This window comes from Pongo pygmaeus, chromosome 16 (genome assembly GCF_028885625.2).
Source record: "Pongo pygmaeus isolate AG05252 chromosome 16, NHGRI_mPonPyg2-v2.0_pri, whole genome shotgun sequence".
Lineage (NCBI taxonomy): Eukaryota > Metazoa > Chordata > Mammalia > Primates > Hominidae > Pongo > Pongo pygmaeus.
The window spans coordinates 34,421,299-34,438,349 of NC_072389.2; the positions used below are offsets into that span (position 1 = coordinate 34,421,299).

The 17,051-nt window shown below is 53.7% G+C and overlaps 1 protein-coding gene across 1 annotated transcript in view; it reads right to left on the reverse strand.

Annotated features, from left to right (window-relative positions):
• APBA2 (amyloid beta precursor protein binding family A member 2) overlaps window positions 1-16,481 on the reverse strand; it is a 227,279-nt gene extending 210,798 nt beyond the window's left edge. The window contains exon 1 of the mRNA XM_054450953.2: window positions 16,439-16,481. The gene's annotated coding sequence lies outside the window, so the exon portion shown is untranslated. The remainder of the gene's footprint in view (window positions 1-16,438) is intronic.
• Window positions 16,482-17,051: the final 570 nt, after the last annotated feature.

The following is a 17,051-nucleotide window of genomic DNA, read 5'->3' on the forward strand; positions in this document are numbered from 1 at the left end:
CACTTCATTGGCATTTCCATAGCTTCTCCCTAGAGCCCTCTTTCTGCTCCGGGACCTCCTGCAGGACAGCACATCATGTTCAGCTGTCGCATCTCCTCAGGCTCCCTCTACCTGAAAGGGGAAGAGGGCCCTCCTCTTGGCTGTGACAGCATCTCAGAGTATCCTTAGTTTTGATGGACTTGATGTTTTGAAGAGCATTGGCAAGGTATTTTGTAGAATGCCCCTCAACTGGAATTTGTCTGGAGTTTTCCTCATAATTATGTAGTGGTAACAGATTTGGGGGAGGACGGATACAGAGGGAAAATGCCCTCCTCCCTCCACGGAACCCAGGGCACGTGCCACCCACATGACTTGCTGTTGGTGCCAACAGTGGCCCCCAGGCTGAGGCGGTGTGTGTTGGGTTTCTGCTTCCCCTTTCTGCACTGGGCTCTGTGGACAGAGGTCACTGTGTGCAGCCCACACTGGAGGAGCGAGGATGGAAATGCACCTCGCTTTACCTTTGGGTTTTTATGAGTCCCCATCTGTGATGCCTGCTTCACTCAGGCCTGAATCTTTCCTCCTGTTGCCATACCTCGCTGGAGCCCCATCTGGCCCTTTATTCTTCCCCTCCCCCACCCCAGGCCCCCAACATACACACACACACACACACACACACACACACACACACACATCAAAAGCTCCCCGAGGGCAGGGTCCAGGCTTCCCGATGCTGGTTTGTGCGTGTGCCAGAATCCAGCATGATGCCCTCAGCACTGCAAACACTGACTGGAATGCTAACTCCTGAGACGTCCCCAACCCCGCAGGGTGGCCAGGCAGCAGTTCACAGGCCAACGTGGGCAGGGAGAGTCTCTGGCCACAGTCCAGCTCCCACATCAATCATCCAGGGCAAAAACAGTCAGGGGCGTGGCCACCGCACAGGGAGATGAGAGGGGGCTGCATCCAGGACCACTCAACCCTCCCCCAGGTGCAATAAACAAAGCGCCACCCCCCAACCAAGAACGCGGGAGATGAAGCTGGAAAGCATCCAGGGCACAGAGAAGTCGTGCGTCTGTGCTTCTGAACCACACACAGCACCACATACTGAAAACCCACCCCAAATCCCAGCTATGCTGAAGGCAAGGACAGGCCCATAGGAAAAGGGGCTTTCCATAGTGCAAATGCCAGCCAAGAGACCATAGAGAGAGCCTGGCCCAAGCCACAGGGCCCTGCCATGCCAGGCTGGCTCCCACTGGATCTGGGAGGGTGGGGCGGGGCTCAGAGAACCCCAAACCCCAGAGCTGGGTGGAGGCTGGGGGTAGAGGCAGCACCACCAGGCCCACCCCTCAGACACCCTTTCAGATCCTCAGGCCACGGTGATGGCTGATGAAGCCACTGTGCTACCCAAGCACCAGGACAGAGCCAAGCGTGCCTGCAGTATGGCTGAAGACACAAAATCTCTCTGAGGTCCTAGAGTGACCGCATCACATGACACCAGCTTGCTTCACGCACATCCCTGGAAATGACCACCGGAACAGTGCTGGGCTTGGTACTCTAGTCTCTCTGACATGGGACAGGGTGTGGAGCTGTTGAAACCATCTGACCACTTTCCTGGAGCAGCTACCGAGTTCCAGGTGCTGTGCCAGGTGCTGGGATCCAGGGGTCAGCCCCAGCCAGGGGCAGGGCAGTGGGCCGCATGCATGTGGACAAGGGTAAGTTGTAAATAGACAATTTACAATACATATTACAAGGAGGACCTGGGTGAGGGGGTGTGCAAATGAGTGAGTGCCTGCCTCTCTGCCAGGCAGCCAGTCAGCCACAGGACAGAGACACAAGAGAAGTCTCTGCACGGTGAAGAGGCTGCAGATGGGACAGGACATCCTGACAGGGAAACAGGACACACGGGGTGCCGCCCAGGCTAAAGGGCTCAAAACGCAGGGAAGCGGCCCCCGACGGCTCATCCTCACATTTGTAGAAGCAGCCACAGCAACAAAGGGCACAGCAAAAAAAATCATCACATTTACAAATGTCACCAAACACACTGCAGTAGTAAAATGCCAAGGTGATGGGGAGAGTCTGTCAGGACAGCTCCCTTGGCTGGAAAGAAGATGACGAAGGCACAGGGAGGCTTCAGTTTGAGCAACTACAATGTGTCACCAAGCATAGAGTGACCTGAGTGAGTGGCCAGGGCAGTGGATGCTGGTCTCTGTCACGTGGGACCCTCAGAGCCCGAGAGGGCACAAGCGACATTCCCTGAAGATCCACCCAATGCTGCCGTCACCACAACGCTGATGCATGGTGCCCAGCATTAGTGATTTGCACTGGGGAGAACGGCACCCGTCACCCATTCCCACACAGCCACACTGCCAGGCTGTTCAGGTCTGATGAGCCCGAAGAAGCCTGAGTCCAGCCGGAGGAGGCCGAGAAGGACGGTTGGGAGGACCCGCGGGGCACAGGGTCAAGGTCTGGTGCAAACAAAGGCTCTGCTTCTGCCGCCCGTGACCACGGCCCAGTCCCCCTGTCTGGGGCTCCAGCTCCTCACCTAGAAAGGAACTGACACAACATTGAGGTCCTCTCCCCCAGGGGTCCGTCACCTCCTGCTCTCCGACCCTCCACCCCTGCCCTGCCTCCTCCTCATCTCTCCCGACACACTCTCCCACACTTCACACCACTGTGTCGCAAACCATCTTGGGGGAAAGACTGGTTTTTTCCTAGTATATTACAGATCCCTACTTTTGCAAAATAAAATAAAACTAAATTACTACCTAAATGAATTTTTTTAAAGACATTCCTCACTTTATTATCCAATCCAACACACAGAGGCGACCACAAAGGTCCCTACATGCTCATTCTGCATTTCTACACCCTTTGCCCTATGAATCGGAAACAGCCCGCAGATAGCACGATTGCAGGAATGCCATGACCAGGCCTGCATGCGTGTCCAGTCCAAAGTCTCCCAGTGCCTCCGTGGGAGGCTGAGGAGGAAGTGAGCTCACATGCACAGATGAGCCGTGCAGAGCAAGGCCGGGCACACACGACGCCCTGAGCATACGAAGCCTCCAACCGGCTGCAACGCAACACGGCTTCCACGAAGCCTTAGGTGAACCCACACCACGGCGTGCTCACTCAAGCACACTGTAGCCCATGAAGCTGAGTGGTTACGAGGTCAACAGTCGTCTGACAAAGAGTCTCTCTCCTCTGAAGTCAGCGACATGACCCTATCCTGGTGGGCTCACAGCCAGAACAAGAGCTCTGGGGGAAACCGGGAAGGGGCTAAGTAGAGTCCAGAGGGATGAGAAGTTCAGAGGTGGATGAGGCAGGGAAGGCAGCGGGGGAGAGATGTGGGCAAAGAAGAGGGGGCGCCTCTGGGGACCTGAGGGGTTGGGCCCTTGCCTGGGGAGGCAGGTAGCCAGGTGGTGCCATAGAACCTCCACCCAGGACTTCTGGGCTGCAAAGACATGGGGCTGCCCCCGAGGAGTTCTCCACGCGCCGCATCTCCCCCCGACTGCTCTTCTTAAAGCTCTTTGGTTTCCCACTCAACTGCAACCACATAACGTTTGATACTTAAACATTTGGTTATTTGTGTCTAGTTTTCTTTAAAAGCACAGCTTCTTTTATATGCAGAAATAAAAATACATTTCCTGCAGATAACTTATCCACACCAATTAAATCTATATAGATCTTAGCGTCCTACTCGGGTTTACATACCCTGATCACACTTAGAAAATATAGTGTACATCTAAATATTTAGTAGCATTTGTTGTAATGGCAAAATCTAATTATCTCACATTAAGTATAATCTCAATTTTGATAGTATTGTTCCAGCAGTAAAAGAAGCTATGACTCATTCCATTCAAATTTCACCTTGAAAACTCCAAGATCATGAACTGCTCTGTTTCTATACCTTTTCTTGAAATATGTACATACAGAAAAGTTCCATAGCATAAATGGAACCTTCCCATGCAAACCAAGATGGAGAAAGGGGACATCATCAGCACCTCCAAAAGCTTCCCTCCCCCTGGGCCTCCTCTAAGTACCGTCTCCTGAGGGCAACCTGATTTCCACACATGACAGTTGTCTGTTGCCCTTCCTAGACACAGAATCATGCAGTACGCACTCTAGCATCTGGGGTTTTTTGCTCAACATTACATGGCAAGCCCCATCCACACAGCTGCCACACTTGCAGAGTGCTCATTCTCGGCCTGCCGTACAGTGTGCTCTGTGAGAAGACCCTCGGGGTACTGATCTATTCTGCTGCTGATGGCCATCTGGTTTATTTGCACTTTGGCAGTTACCATCACGCTGCTATGGACGCTTCTGTGTGTCTCTTGATGGCTGTATCCGTTTCCAATGGCTGCTGTGACAAATGACCACAAAACTGGGTGGATGAAAACACATTTCTTCTCTCGCAGTTCTGGAGGCTAGAAGTCTGCATGCAGTTTCACTGGGCTGAAATCAAGCTGTTGGCAGGGCCACATTCCCTCCAGAGGCACCAGGGGAGAATCCTTTCCTTGGCCCTGTCCAGTTTCTCCTGGCTGCCGGTGCTCCCTGAGCTGTGGCCGCATCACTCCAATTTCTGCCTCCTTGGTCACGTCTCTCTCTGCCTCTCTCTTATACGATCCTTGAGGATGGCATTTAGGGCCCACCCAGATAATTCAAGACAATCTCCTCATTTCAAAATCCTTAAACACATCTGCAAAACCACTACCATATAAAGTAACATTCACAGGTTTCAGGGATTAGAACCTGATGTCATTTGAAGGACACTAATGCCCATATGCTCATTTTACTCCATTTCATTTGGATTGAGACTGCTGGTCATAGAGTATATGTATGCTTAGCTTTAGTTAATTCTACAAAAAAGCTTCCCAAAGCAGTTGTACGAATGTCTACTCTGACCAGCAGTCAGAGGTCCATTTGTTCCACATCCTCACCGACACCTGCTATTTTCTGCTCTTTTTCTTTTTCTTTTTTTCTTTTTTGAGACGGAATCTCGCTCTGTTGCCCAGGCTGGAGTGCAGTGGCGCAATCTCGGCTCACTGCAACCTCCGCCTCCCAGGTTCAGGCGATTCTGCCACCTCAGCCTCCCGAGTAGCTGGGGTTACAGGTGCCTGCCACCACGCCCACCTAATTGTTTTGTATTTTTAGTAGAGAAAGGGTTTCACCATGTTGGTCAGGTTGGTCTCAAACTCCTGGCCTCAGGTGATCCACCCGCCTCAGCCTCCCAAAGTGCTGGGATTACAAGCATTGAGCCACTGCACCCAGCTTTTTCTGCTCTTTTGATGTTAGCCATTCTGGTGGGTGTGGAATGGTGTCCCATTTACAATTCATTTTGCATCTCCCTGATGACTAATGGAGTGGAGTACTTTTTCATCTCTTTAGTGGACGTGTGTGTGTGTGTGTGTGTCTGTGTGTGTGTGTGTCGTGTCTTTTGCCATTTTCCTACTGGGTGTTCTCTCATTTTCTTGTTGATTACATAGTGCATTATTTTAAGATGAGTCATTTGTTAAAATAGATTCCACTAAGACATTGGCAGATGGAGGCCTAGTTTCTGGTGTCAGGGCCAGAGATGTGAGGTCCAGTTGTGTCCAAGCAATCAGGTGACATGAATTCTGGACCTTGAACACCTGTAATGGACTCTAAGCCTATGCTAGCCTGGAAGGTTCCAATAAGGAACATGACTGACAGTTTGGGGACCACTGTCAGGGACTGGATGGGTGGGACAAAAATCAATTTGGGATTAGTCCCAAATTAATCTATTATAACTCCAGTTACTTCCTTGAAACTAAATCTAATTGTACTTAAAAGGGTGGCCACTGGGAAGTAAACTCTATTTGGATTTCTACAAATACAGGTGGGTTTTATGGGACTTTTTGGGAGCAGCCACTACTGACCCAGTCAGCACAATGATAGCCCACTTCCAGAATCAGGCACTGCCCCCACACTATGAGAGGTGAGCCAGGCAGTGATCCCTGCTGTGAAACACAACGGATTAAATACACCAGAGTTTGGTTTCTCTACATCACAATAAAGAAAGAGGCCAGGCACGGTGGCTCACGCCTGTAATCCCAGCACTTTGGGAGGCCAAGGTGGGTGGATCATGAGGTCAGGAGATCGAGACCATCCTGGCTAACACAGTGAAACCCTGTCTCTACTAAAAATACAAAAAATTAGCCGGGGGTGGTGGTGGGTGCCTGTAGTCCCAGCTGCTGGGGAGGCTGAGGCAGGAGAATGGCGTGAACCCGGGAGGCGGAGCTTGCAGTGAGCTGAGATCGCGCCACTGCACTCCAGTCTGGGTGACAGAATGAGACTCCGTCTCAAAAGAGAAGAGAAGAAAGAGGGGAGGGGAGGGGAGGGGAGGGGAGGGAAGGGCAGGGGAGGGGAGGGGAGGGGAGGGGAGGGGAGGGGAGGGGAGGGGAGGAGAGTGGGTTTGGGATATCAGTTGACGTGAACTACTGATATAATATTAGATATCTGATTGAAACCAGCAAGATGACAGAAAGGTCTACTCACAGAGGTGCTCTCCACCCTCAACCCCCGCATCAAATAGAGCTCCCTCTCCTTCAAATCAGATATTTTTTTGAGACAGGTTCTCACTGTCACCCAGGTTGGAGTAGAGTGGCGCAGTCACAGCTCACTGCAGCCTCAACTTCCTGGGCTTAAGCAATCCTCCCACCTCAGCCTTCCGAGTAGCTAGGACCACACGCATGAGCCACCACATCCGACTCAATTTTCTATTTTTTGTAGAGGTGGGGTCTCCTTACGTTACCCAGGCTGGTCTCAAACTCCTGGGCTTAAGCGAGCCTCCCTCCTCAGCTTCCCAAAGTGCTGGGATTACCGCATGAACCACCATGCCCAGCCTTCAAATCAGAATTCTAAGGATCCTAACAAGTAGCAGGCCTTTCCAGTTATGGCGCATGAAAGTAACAAAGGCAGCCTCAGCCAGCATCCAGCGCAGTCCCAGCAGACAGGGATAATGAGGTGGACATGGTCCTCATGGGAGGGAATACTGTCCCCCACCCCCATGCCATGCCAGTGAGAAAAACAGACTGACTGCAGCCCCAAAACATACAGCAACTTACCCATGAAACAGGAACCTCTGATGCTTGACATTATCAGGTGAGAGATATTTCTGGCCCAGTAGCCCCCAGAGGATGAACAGCTCCCTCCACCTGAAAGGGGAAAAGGGCCCAAGCTGCAGGCGCCCTGGCAGATCGAGGTCATGGACAGGAGGCACTCAAATGTCTCCCCAGACTACCCCTGCTGCAGAGGCCTCTGGAGCCCATCATCCTGCAGCGCTGCCGCTCCCGCTCCCTTTCCCAAGCCCTCTGCAGTCCTCTCTCCTGACGCAGGACCAGAAAGCTACTGGGAGCCCCGTAAGGACAGCCTGCATGCCCAGCCAGGCTGAGGCCAGCCACTGGGGGCCAGCAGCAGGGAGGCCACACCTGCGCTGTCACCCGCACCCCTGCACACTGGAGCTGCCTGTGGGACCCAGGCCTCCCTCTGTGCCCAGGGTAAGTTGGCGGAGCTGCACAGGTTAAGGCTGGATGAGCAAGTTAATAACATGATGAACGGTTTGTCATGGATTTTGTCGTTCTTGTAGAAAAACAGGGGCAAGTTAATCTAGAAATCCTGTAAATCTCTAAAGGGTAAAATTAAACGTCCTCACTAGCAAGGCTGGGACTTGGCAGCAGCAGCCGCCTCCTACAGAACACAGTAGGGAGCGGGCTCTGGAGCCCCCCAATGACGCAGGAGCTGCCTTGGCCAGACACCTGCCCCCGCCACCCTCCTGCGTCCTCACTGAGCCCCTCCCCACCCCGTCCAGTGCATCTTCCACCAGCACCTCCCCACACCCTCCCCTCGCCTCTAGATGCACCCCTGAACATGCCCCTGACGGCGTCCTTCTCCCACGCTCTGACCTGTCCGCTAGGGAAGCCAGCTGCAGAAATCACTCTCCTAGAGTTCGCTTGGTAAAAAACTATGTGTTGTTGTTGGCCCATCTGCTTCGCTCCCAACCCACAGCAAGGACTCTCTAGGGCCACCAAGCTCCTAATCGTCAGCAACTGCCCTCCAACCCCCATCTCCAGCTCTGACCTACACAAACCACATAGTCCTCCCTGTGCCCAGGGTGCCCCACTCCAGGCTGGCCCTTCTGCCTGGAAGGCTCTTCTGGCCTGGGCTCTGAAGGGGTAAACCCACCCACTCTTATAGGATGGGGTCCATGATTCACCCCAACCTACCATGGGGCTCTCACATCTGCCAGACTGTGCCTCTCTAGGAGGGCCTTGGACCCAGAGCCAGAATGGGGCTCTGATGCCATTGCACATTCTCCAGCAGCCCCCTCCATGCCCTCCCTCCTGATCCCACCCAGCTCTAAACTGGGAACAAGAAAGCTGGAATATAGTAGCTGCTCAGAAAATACCTACTGAGTAGATGGGTGGATGGATGGACAGAGCTCCAGGCAAAGGGACTCAGGAGTAAGAAAAGTGAAGGGTACCTGCCCCTGGTTCTACCACTGCAGAGTCCCTGAGTGTCAAAGGACTGAGAGGTGAATGACGGGCAAGGTGAGACCTACCACGTTAGTGTCCCATACCCCTTTGTTTCCACTATTAGATAAACCAGCCTATGTGATGGATAAAAGGAGTAACACATACGGAGTTAGGCCAGAGTTGCCAAAGTGAGGGGTGGGAATGCTGCCAGTCCAGGGGTCCCCCACGGTAGCTCCCCAGACGAAGTCAAGATAAGTTGGAGGTGAGGCTGCCCCTGGGTGTATCAAATCAACTGAAGCAGCACCAGTCCTCAGTGCTGATTAAGCACAGGCACGCCTGTGATCAAGAAGAAAACCATTACTTAATAAAATGCAATTAATTTAGAAGCTGAAATCTGCAAAAGCCCAAGGGAAAGACACAATCAGGAGTTCTTGGTCTGGAGGGGCTTCTGCTCTCAAAGCTTCCAACCCAAGACAGCACAAAGACGTCTTCCCCAACCGCACATCCAACCTGCAAAACGATGACATGCTCCTCTCCAGGTGCCTGAACCTTAGGACTCAAAGGGTAGAGAAAGTTCACAGGCAGAATCTTCACAATACATGCACAAAAGAAAGGCACTTCTAGTAGGAGCTGTGGGTCAGGAAAAACCTCGACTTCACCCAATGCCATTCCCAAGACAATCAGCCATCAATGTGACCCACTCAGTCCTGCCTCAGGGGCTCAGAATCTAGCAGTCAGGCCAGGTGGGAAGTGCAGGGACCTGTGGCCAAAATCGGCCTATTCATCACTCAGCTGACAGCTTTCACGCGTACTAGCCAGAATCAGTTAGAGGCTGGAGGTAGGGCCAGGTGTCTGAAACCCAGCAGGCAGGTTGGTAAAACACACACACACCCTAACCCTGGAGACTGCACTGACTGAGTGCTTTACTATTGCAGAACACTTGCACACATCTCAACTCCTCTATCCACAGTAACTCAGTGGCTGGTGAGGAATGGGACACAGATCTCCACATGCCCTTCTTGGGATGAGTCAAGACAAACTCTGAGCAGTGACGCTCTACAGCTGGCTCACGTGTGGAGGCAGAGCCTGGCTTCCCAGAGCTTCCAGTTCCTAACACATGCCTGGCACCACTGCACCACACCCGTGACAGCTGCCACCAGCTCCTGATAATCCCGACAGATGCTAGAGCACATGGCTCACTTATTACACCAAAAGACTGAGAAACAGAAACTATGTTTTATTTGCACAAGGCACACACTTGCTTCCAGAGAGACCTGAGAAATCCATCATCCCTAAATGCACGCGTTCACTCAATTAGCGGTTTTCCTGTTTTTGCAACAATGGATTTTTCCAAGACAGTTGATAATTAAACCAACTGTGGGAAACCATAAAATGTACTTTACTAAATTAACAATCCATACAACAGTTCGGAGGAATTCATATTTACAGCTGCCCAGTTGGAGAGTCAATTCCAGGAATGTAAAACCAACCAAGTAAAAAAAATTGTATATATATATACACATACATACACACATATATACGTACACATACACACACACACACATATACACACAGTTATGCATCGCTTAATGACAGGGATGTGTTCTGAGAAATTTGTCATTAGGCAATTTCATCATTGTGCAAACATCATAGAGCATACTTTATACAAATCTACTCCACACCTTGGCTATAGGTTACAGGCCATTGCTCCCAGGCTACACACCTGGGCAGCATGTTACCACGCTGAATACTGTGGGCAACTGTAACACAAGTATGTATCTAAACATAGAAAAGGCACAGTAAAAATATGGTATAAAAGATAAAACATGGGCCAGGCGTGGTGGCTCACGCCTGTAATCCCAGCACTTTGGGAGGCCGAGGCGGGCGGATCACGAAGTCAGGAGGTCAAGACCATCTTGGCTAACACGGTGAAACCCCGTCTCTATTAAAAATACAAAAAAATTAGCCGGGCGTGGTGGCAGGTGCCTGTAGTCCCAGCTACTCGGTAGGCTGAGGCAGGAGAATGGTATGAACCCATGAGGCAGAGCTTGCAGTGAGCTGAGACTGCGCCACTGCACTCCAGCCTGGGTGACAGGGCGAGACTCCATCTCAAAAAAAAAAAAAATATATATATATATATATATATATATATATATAAAAAACACAGTACCCCATCTAGGGCACTAACCATGAATGGAGCTTGCAAGACTGGAAATTTCTCTGGGTGAGTCCATCTGTACACTAGCGTAGACTTCATAAATATTGTACACTTAGGCTACATTAAATTTTTTTTAAAAATAAAATAACTGCACTACAACTTTACGACAATGTCACTAAGCAACGGGAATTTTTCAGCTCCATAATAATCTTACGGGACCTCTGTCACCTATGGTATCATTAACCAAAACACCGTCATGTGACGCATGACAGTACATATATATCTCAATTGAAAATGCCAAATGTCAATAGTGTTCTCCGACTCACTATTTACTAATGAGAGTTTCCTCAGAACTGTCCTTGCCTGAGAGTTTCAGAACCAAGCGTCTCTCTGCACAGTTGAATCTAGGGATAAGAAGTGCTAAGAATCCATGTTGGCTTCAAGTGCAAAACGGAAAACACCTTCATGTCCCATCAACCATGTCAGCCACCTTCCTGGAGGGCAAGCTCCCAGACCATCTCCCCATCCCTGTGAAGGGCCCACGTCATCTGTGGCATTTCCATGACTCTCCGATGCCAGCCATCAGTCTCTCAGCACATGTTAAAAATTAGCCCCTGTACATGTCCACCAGTGGTCATGAGTCCTAGTCATGCCCACCCCATGAAAAACAAATCTGATACAAAATGGGCCCCAGCAGGAGACAGGGAGAAAACACGGACCTCACACTCTCTCCAGCTCAGGCTCAAAGGCCAGCACTACCCCGTCACAGCAGAGTGCTCTTAGGCAACCCACAGCTCAGCTACCTGTCCCCAGCCTCCTTGTTGCGAAGTTAAGACAAGACGCGCCTTCCAGATTTGTCGGGAAATTATTTAAAATGACAAACAAAGAGGGATGGAACTCAACACACAGAATTGCCCGATGATGTGCGTTTCATTCCAGTGGTTTCGCCATCAAAACCATCTTCAAATGTTGGAGTGTTTCCATTTCCAGAAAACTAGAGATGAAAATATTTTCAGTCACTCAATGCAGGAAGTTCAACCACATATTTTTTTCTCTTAATTTTGATCCTTGAAACACAAAACAACAGACATAGCACCTTATATTAAAACAGCCCCTTAGAGTTTATGACGTGCCTCCTCTGCATTCTCTCACTAGGCAGTAGCTGTAACTCACAAACCTGACCCTTAAAACTCTCAGGACAGTAAGAGAAGCCGCACAGGCCCGAGGCTACGTGGCCACACCAAATGACTTGCTGTCATAAAATATCTTGCATCAGTTGAAGATCACATCTCATTTGTGCCTCAAAACAAGTACTGGCAAGAGGCCTCGTGCGTGTATTGCAGATGCTAAGAAAGACTCTCAAGCCAGGTGACTGGCCCTGGGCCCCAGGGATTAGTGGCAGGACCAGGCTGGAACTGAGCTCTTGTTACTCCAAATCCCATCCTCTTTTCCAACCTCCAAGTCCCTTTCTCATAAAACTAAAGCATCTCCTCCAACCAGGCCAGGACACAGGCAAGAGAGAGTCAGGCAGGCGGAGGCTTCTGGAAGGTAAAGCAGAGTGGCTGGGAGCCCTGGGACAGAGTCTGACATTACACACAAGACAAGTTTGGAAAGATCCAGATGGAGTGGGAAGGGAATCTGGGCGTGGGGGTGCCTCCTTCCAAAGTGTATCCACATCTGAGGTGACTGCAGGGAGACACAGAGCTGACTGGCAGCAGGGACCGCCTGGGTGCAAAGAACCCAAACAACTGAAAATCCAAAAAGAAATCTTAGTGCAGAATCAGAAAGCTCACTCTTTGGGCTGGTTACCTTCCCAAACACATTCTCCTCTGGCCTATGTGAAACTGACATTGCACTGTACAACTCTGCAGCTCTGTCCTGACTGCCCACTGAGTGAGGGTCTGTGCTACAAGCCAGGAGGATCCAAATGTGAACACAGCTAGGTTCCAGCTCTGGGACTCGGGGAAAGGAGGCGCAGGGAGCTGGACATGTGCTGCAAGGGAGACTAACGCTCCCATGTCTCACTCACTCGCTCATCCAACGATAGCGCTAAGGCTCTACCATGTGCCAGGCACTTTTCTAGCTACTGGGGATCCAGAGGTGAACAAAGTCCTTTACATTTGAGTGGTAAGAGACTGACAATAAACAAACAAGTATATAAATAACACACCGAATGTTGAGTACTGAAGAGAAACACAAAGCAAGGTTAACAAGAGAAGGGGAAGTAACACTAATTTATGTAGGGCTGTCAGGGAGCGGGCAGTAAGTGAGGGGCCGGCCAGGTGGCATCTGGGGGTGGCTCATGCCAAGGGGGTGGGAATAGCATGTGCAAAGGCCAGAGGCAAGAGTGGCCTGGCAAATCTGAGGACCAAGGGATAAGAGGGAAAGAGCCCACATTCAGTTGGGATCTCCGGGATGGACATGGGCCAAGATGACAGGTGGGGATGGGGTGGGGACAACCCAGGGCAGATCTGGGCAGTGAGCCTGTCTGCCTGGAGCCAGGGCAGCCTGGAGGGGCCATTCTTGGGAGCAAGTGGGGGAACTTGAGAAAATCCAGCCAAGTAACGTGGATGTGGAGGGAGCACTGGAAAGCCACTGAAGGCCTGGGCAATGGTGACACACCTGGCCTGGGCCAACTTGCAGACTCAGGGGTACCCCACAGCCCAACCTGGGAAACCTCACAGCCGGCACAGAAATCATAATGCACACAGCAATGGCACCCCACCAGTACATAGGGTTCCACATACTGGCAGAGAGCCCGGCTGCATGATCTTGAGGTCACCTACCTCCCGGGGCTCCCTTGTGTGTCTGGACAGGGAGAGAGGGGAAGATTGGCTTCAGGAGAGGCGAGAAAAGACGGTGCCCACGACAGCTGACTCAGCCTGTGCCAGCAGGCTGCTCTGAGACACGAGCTGGACCCAACCCAGGCGGTGGGCGGCAGGGGGGTGGGGAGGAACTCTGGGAAAGGAAGGAGCCAGAGAAGTCTCCCTGTGGGCGCTCAGCCCAACCACCCTCCAAGGGAACAATAAGCACCTCCAGCCCCCGCCGGGCACACAAGCTGCCTCCTGGTGAGCAACCCTCTCAAACTTCACCCCCAGCCCCCGCCGGGCACACAGGCTGCCTCCTGGTGAGCAACCCTCTCAAACTTGACCTACATCGGGGAGGCCTGCCTGGTGGTCAGTGGCTACCTTACACCCCACCTGTGCCTCCACGTTCCCAGTCTTCACAGCCACCTGGCAAGGGTGAGGAACTGAGACTGTGCGGGGAGGGCACACAGCCTGTGAGTGGTACAGCCAGGACCGCCCGCCACCCAGGCCCAGAGCTCTCTCCACTCTCCCCGTTCTCTAAGGACCAGGCTGCAAGGCAGGGCATGTGATCTCTGCCGAAGACATTCAGGCCATCCAGTGATGTGTGCTGGGTCTCGATCCCCACCGACCGCCAGTCCTCTCTTCCCCTGGACAGTAAAGGTTTCTCCAAGACTTCAGACCATGGTGTCACCTGAGACCCACACCTGTTGAGTCACTGGGACAGGTATGCGTGGCAGAGGACATCCAGAAGCGCTGGAGAGGAGCTGAGGCCTGGAGGGGCTCTCTGAAGCCAGGCTCAGCCCCCACTCTCCCCACTCCAACAGCCCTCACCGCAGCCACTGCCGCCCAATCCAAACAAAGCCCAGGCTGATGCCAACCTCACCATCAACTGTTTTTCCTCTGACTTCCTCAGTTTTGTCTAGGAAAAATCAAGGTGTCTTATCACCCCTCTCAGCTTCCAGGGGTGTGATCAGTGTCTTTTACAATTATCTCTTATTTTTATCCAGTATTTCTAAGCTCAGTTGGCAAACTAGGTATTTATGCACCTCCATTTCACAATCCATCCCCACCAATTATGCCTGTAAAACTAACATTTTGTTGGAAAAAAAAAAAAGGTTAGAACTACTTAAAAAGGTTATGTAAACAAGTTAACTAGCAGGCCACAACTTGGGTCTGGGGTGTCAGAGAAAACATGCAAGGTGGAAGAGAATGAGGAGCTGACGGTCACCAGTTTCACCTCTTTCCAGCGCCCACCCAACTCTCCTGCTCACACACACTCCCACCCCGTGGGACTCAGCCTGCAGCTTCTCCCATCCCAGGAGCCCAGGAGACCGACAGTAGGGAGGGGCACAGACCGCACTTCCTAACAAATGAGAGGGAAGACTAGGTGCCCCATCGCTAATGCCATCACCCAGTCTCAGCCCAGCCATGGAGCCCACTCCAAGGGTCCCCCTGACAGTGCTGCTAGAGCCCACCAAGGGAGGGCTGCCGGCACACAGCTGCAAGCTCCAGCTTTATCCACTCACGCCCTGGACATTGCCCGGAGCCCCAGCGTTCCAGGTCCGTGTCACCCTGGCCCTCCTGCCCGGCAGATCCTAAGCTCAGGAGACCCTCTCCAGCCCAGGCTTCAGGGGGAAGCAGCCCCCACGGTCACCCAGGAATCAGCGCAGAGGGCAGGGCATCCTGGACGCCCCGGACTGAGAAACCCAGAACCTGTCCCCTGCGTAGCGGCCACACACAGGAGAAACCCCTGCCTCACCTCACTGGAGGGACCCTGACCCAGAGGCCTGAGAAAAAGCCGCCTGCAGGCTCCTGGCACCTGCCAACCTGCACCTTAGGAAAACTTGTCCCACTTCAACCTGCAAAGCTCTCAGGTCATTATTTCTAAAATCACTGTCCTTTCTCAAAGAGCAAGGAAAACACACACACACACACACACACACACACACACACACACACACACACAAAACAAACAAAAACAGAAAGAAGCACAGGAGGTTGAAGAGGCCAGAGGCAGTTTAGCCCAAAAACAGTGCCAGACGCAAGATGCCGAGTTCGGGGTGCCTCACCCTCCACATGCCCATTTAGGAGCTGACTGCACTCAACCACAGATTTATGTCTGGTGCCTGCCAGGTCGTATCTGAATAGATTGAAAAATTAAGCCTTCCTTCTGCCAGTAAATACGAAGTTAAGACTAGCAGGCCCCTCTAAGGCTCTGCTCTCCACGGGGGTCCTCGGCAGGCGTCAGGGAAGGAAGTTCGCCGCCTCCCCGCCTGGGCACACCGAGGCCCGCTGCCCGGCCCATGGCGCCCTGCTTGGGGACCGGGGGCCTCGATGTTCTCCTTCACCATCTGCAGCCAGATCTACTGCCAGCAGCCTTGCCAGGCAGTGCCTGCCATGGGGAAGGGGCCAGGCCGAGGGGCAGCTCCGCGCCGTGCCCCCAACCGGGCACCTGCAGCCCAGGGACAACGGGGTGTGGGGTTTTGAATTGATAAGTTTTTCCCTCTGGGCCTTATTATAAAGGGAAAGGGAAGGGGGCGAAGATCTGGGCTTGGGTTCTCCGGGGGCAGCGAACCCAGAGGCGACCCCAAACTCAGTAGTTGCCGCCCGGCACGAGGACTTGATGCCGGTGCCAAGCGGCCCGGCCAGCCCGGCAGGAGTCGAGCGGACAGCCCCGCCACACAGAGCCTCTTGCCCGCGCCGGGTGGCCCCTTGCCGCGGTGCCCCCCGCGCGGGATGCGAGAGCCGCCGCCTGGTCCCCGCCCCGCCCGCCCACCCGTCGTGGGAGGGGGAAGAAGCCGGTCAGAGAGGAGTGGGGCCGCCGGGCTGTACCCCCATATCCCAGCGGCGGCCGCCCCGCAGCCACGCTGAGTCGGGAGGGCAGCGCTCGGGAGCGCTCGGGCCGCAACCTCCGCGCCGCCCCCCACGCGTCCGGGTCCTCGCGGCGCCCCAGGCGGCCCCAGGCTGCCGCCGCCGGCAAGTCAGGCAGCCCAGGTTCCCCAGCTTACCTGGCCAGGGCGCTAGGCTGCCCCGGTACGCCGCCGTCCCCGCCCCGCCGCCGGCTCAGTCCGCGAGGCCGAGCTCTTTGTGAGCCCGCGCCGAGCCGCACACCGCGACTGCTAATGAGCCCGGGAAGCTGAATAGCTTCCCGAATAGCGGCGGGCGCGCCCCGGACGCAGCGTACGGCACGCAGGGCCGCCTCTGCCGGGCGCACGCGGCGCGGCTGCGGGGCGCATCCCGCACCGGCCTGCGGCTGCCGGGCCTGCGCCCCCGCCCCGGCCGCTTCCGCCTCACCCCCGCCGGGCACACTGGGGCCGGAAAACGATTCCCGGTTAGATCGCGCGCCGTGAGGAGAGGGAAGACAAAGATGCGTCCGTGCCGGGCGTGCGCGAGGCCCTGCGCCCCCTGGCCCTAGCGCTGGGACAGTCGGCAGGGCAGGAGGGTGCACTCGGGACCCGGGTCCCGCCGGGCGGGTCTCCGGGATCGGGGCTGGAACCCAGGCGCTGGAAGGCGCCGCGCCCCGAACGCCCCGGGCCCTGGGGAGCACACAGATTCCCGGGCGTGCCCCTGCCGTGCTGGCTGGGGAGCTGCAGGGGTCTGGTCCCGCAGGTAGAGCCGGTG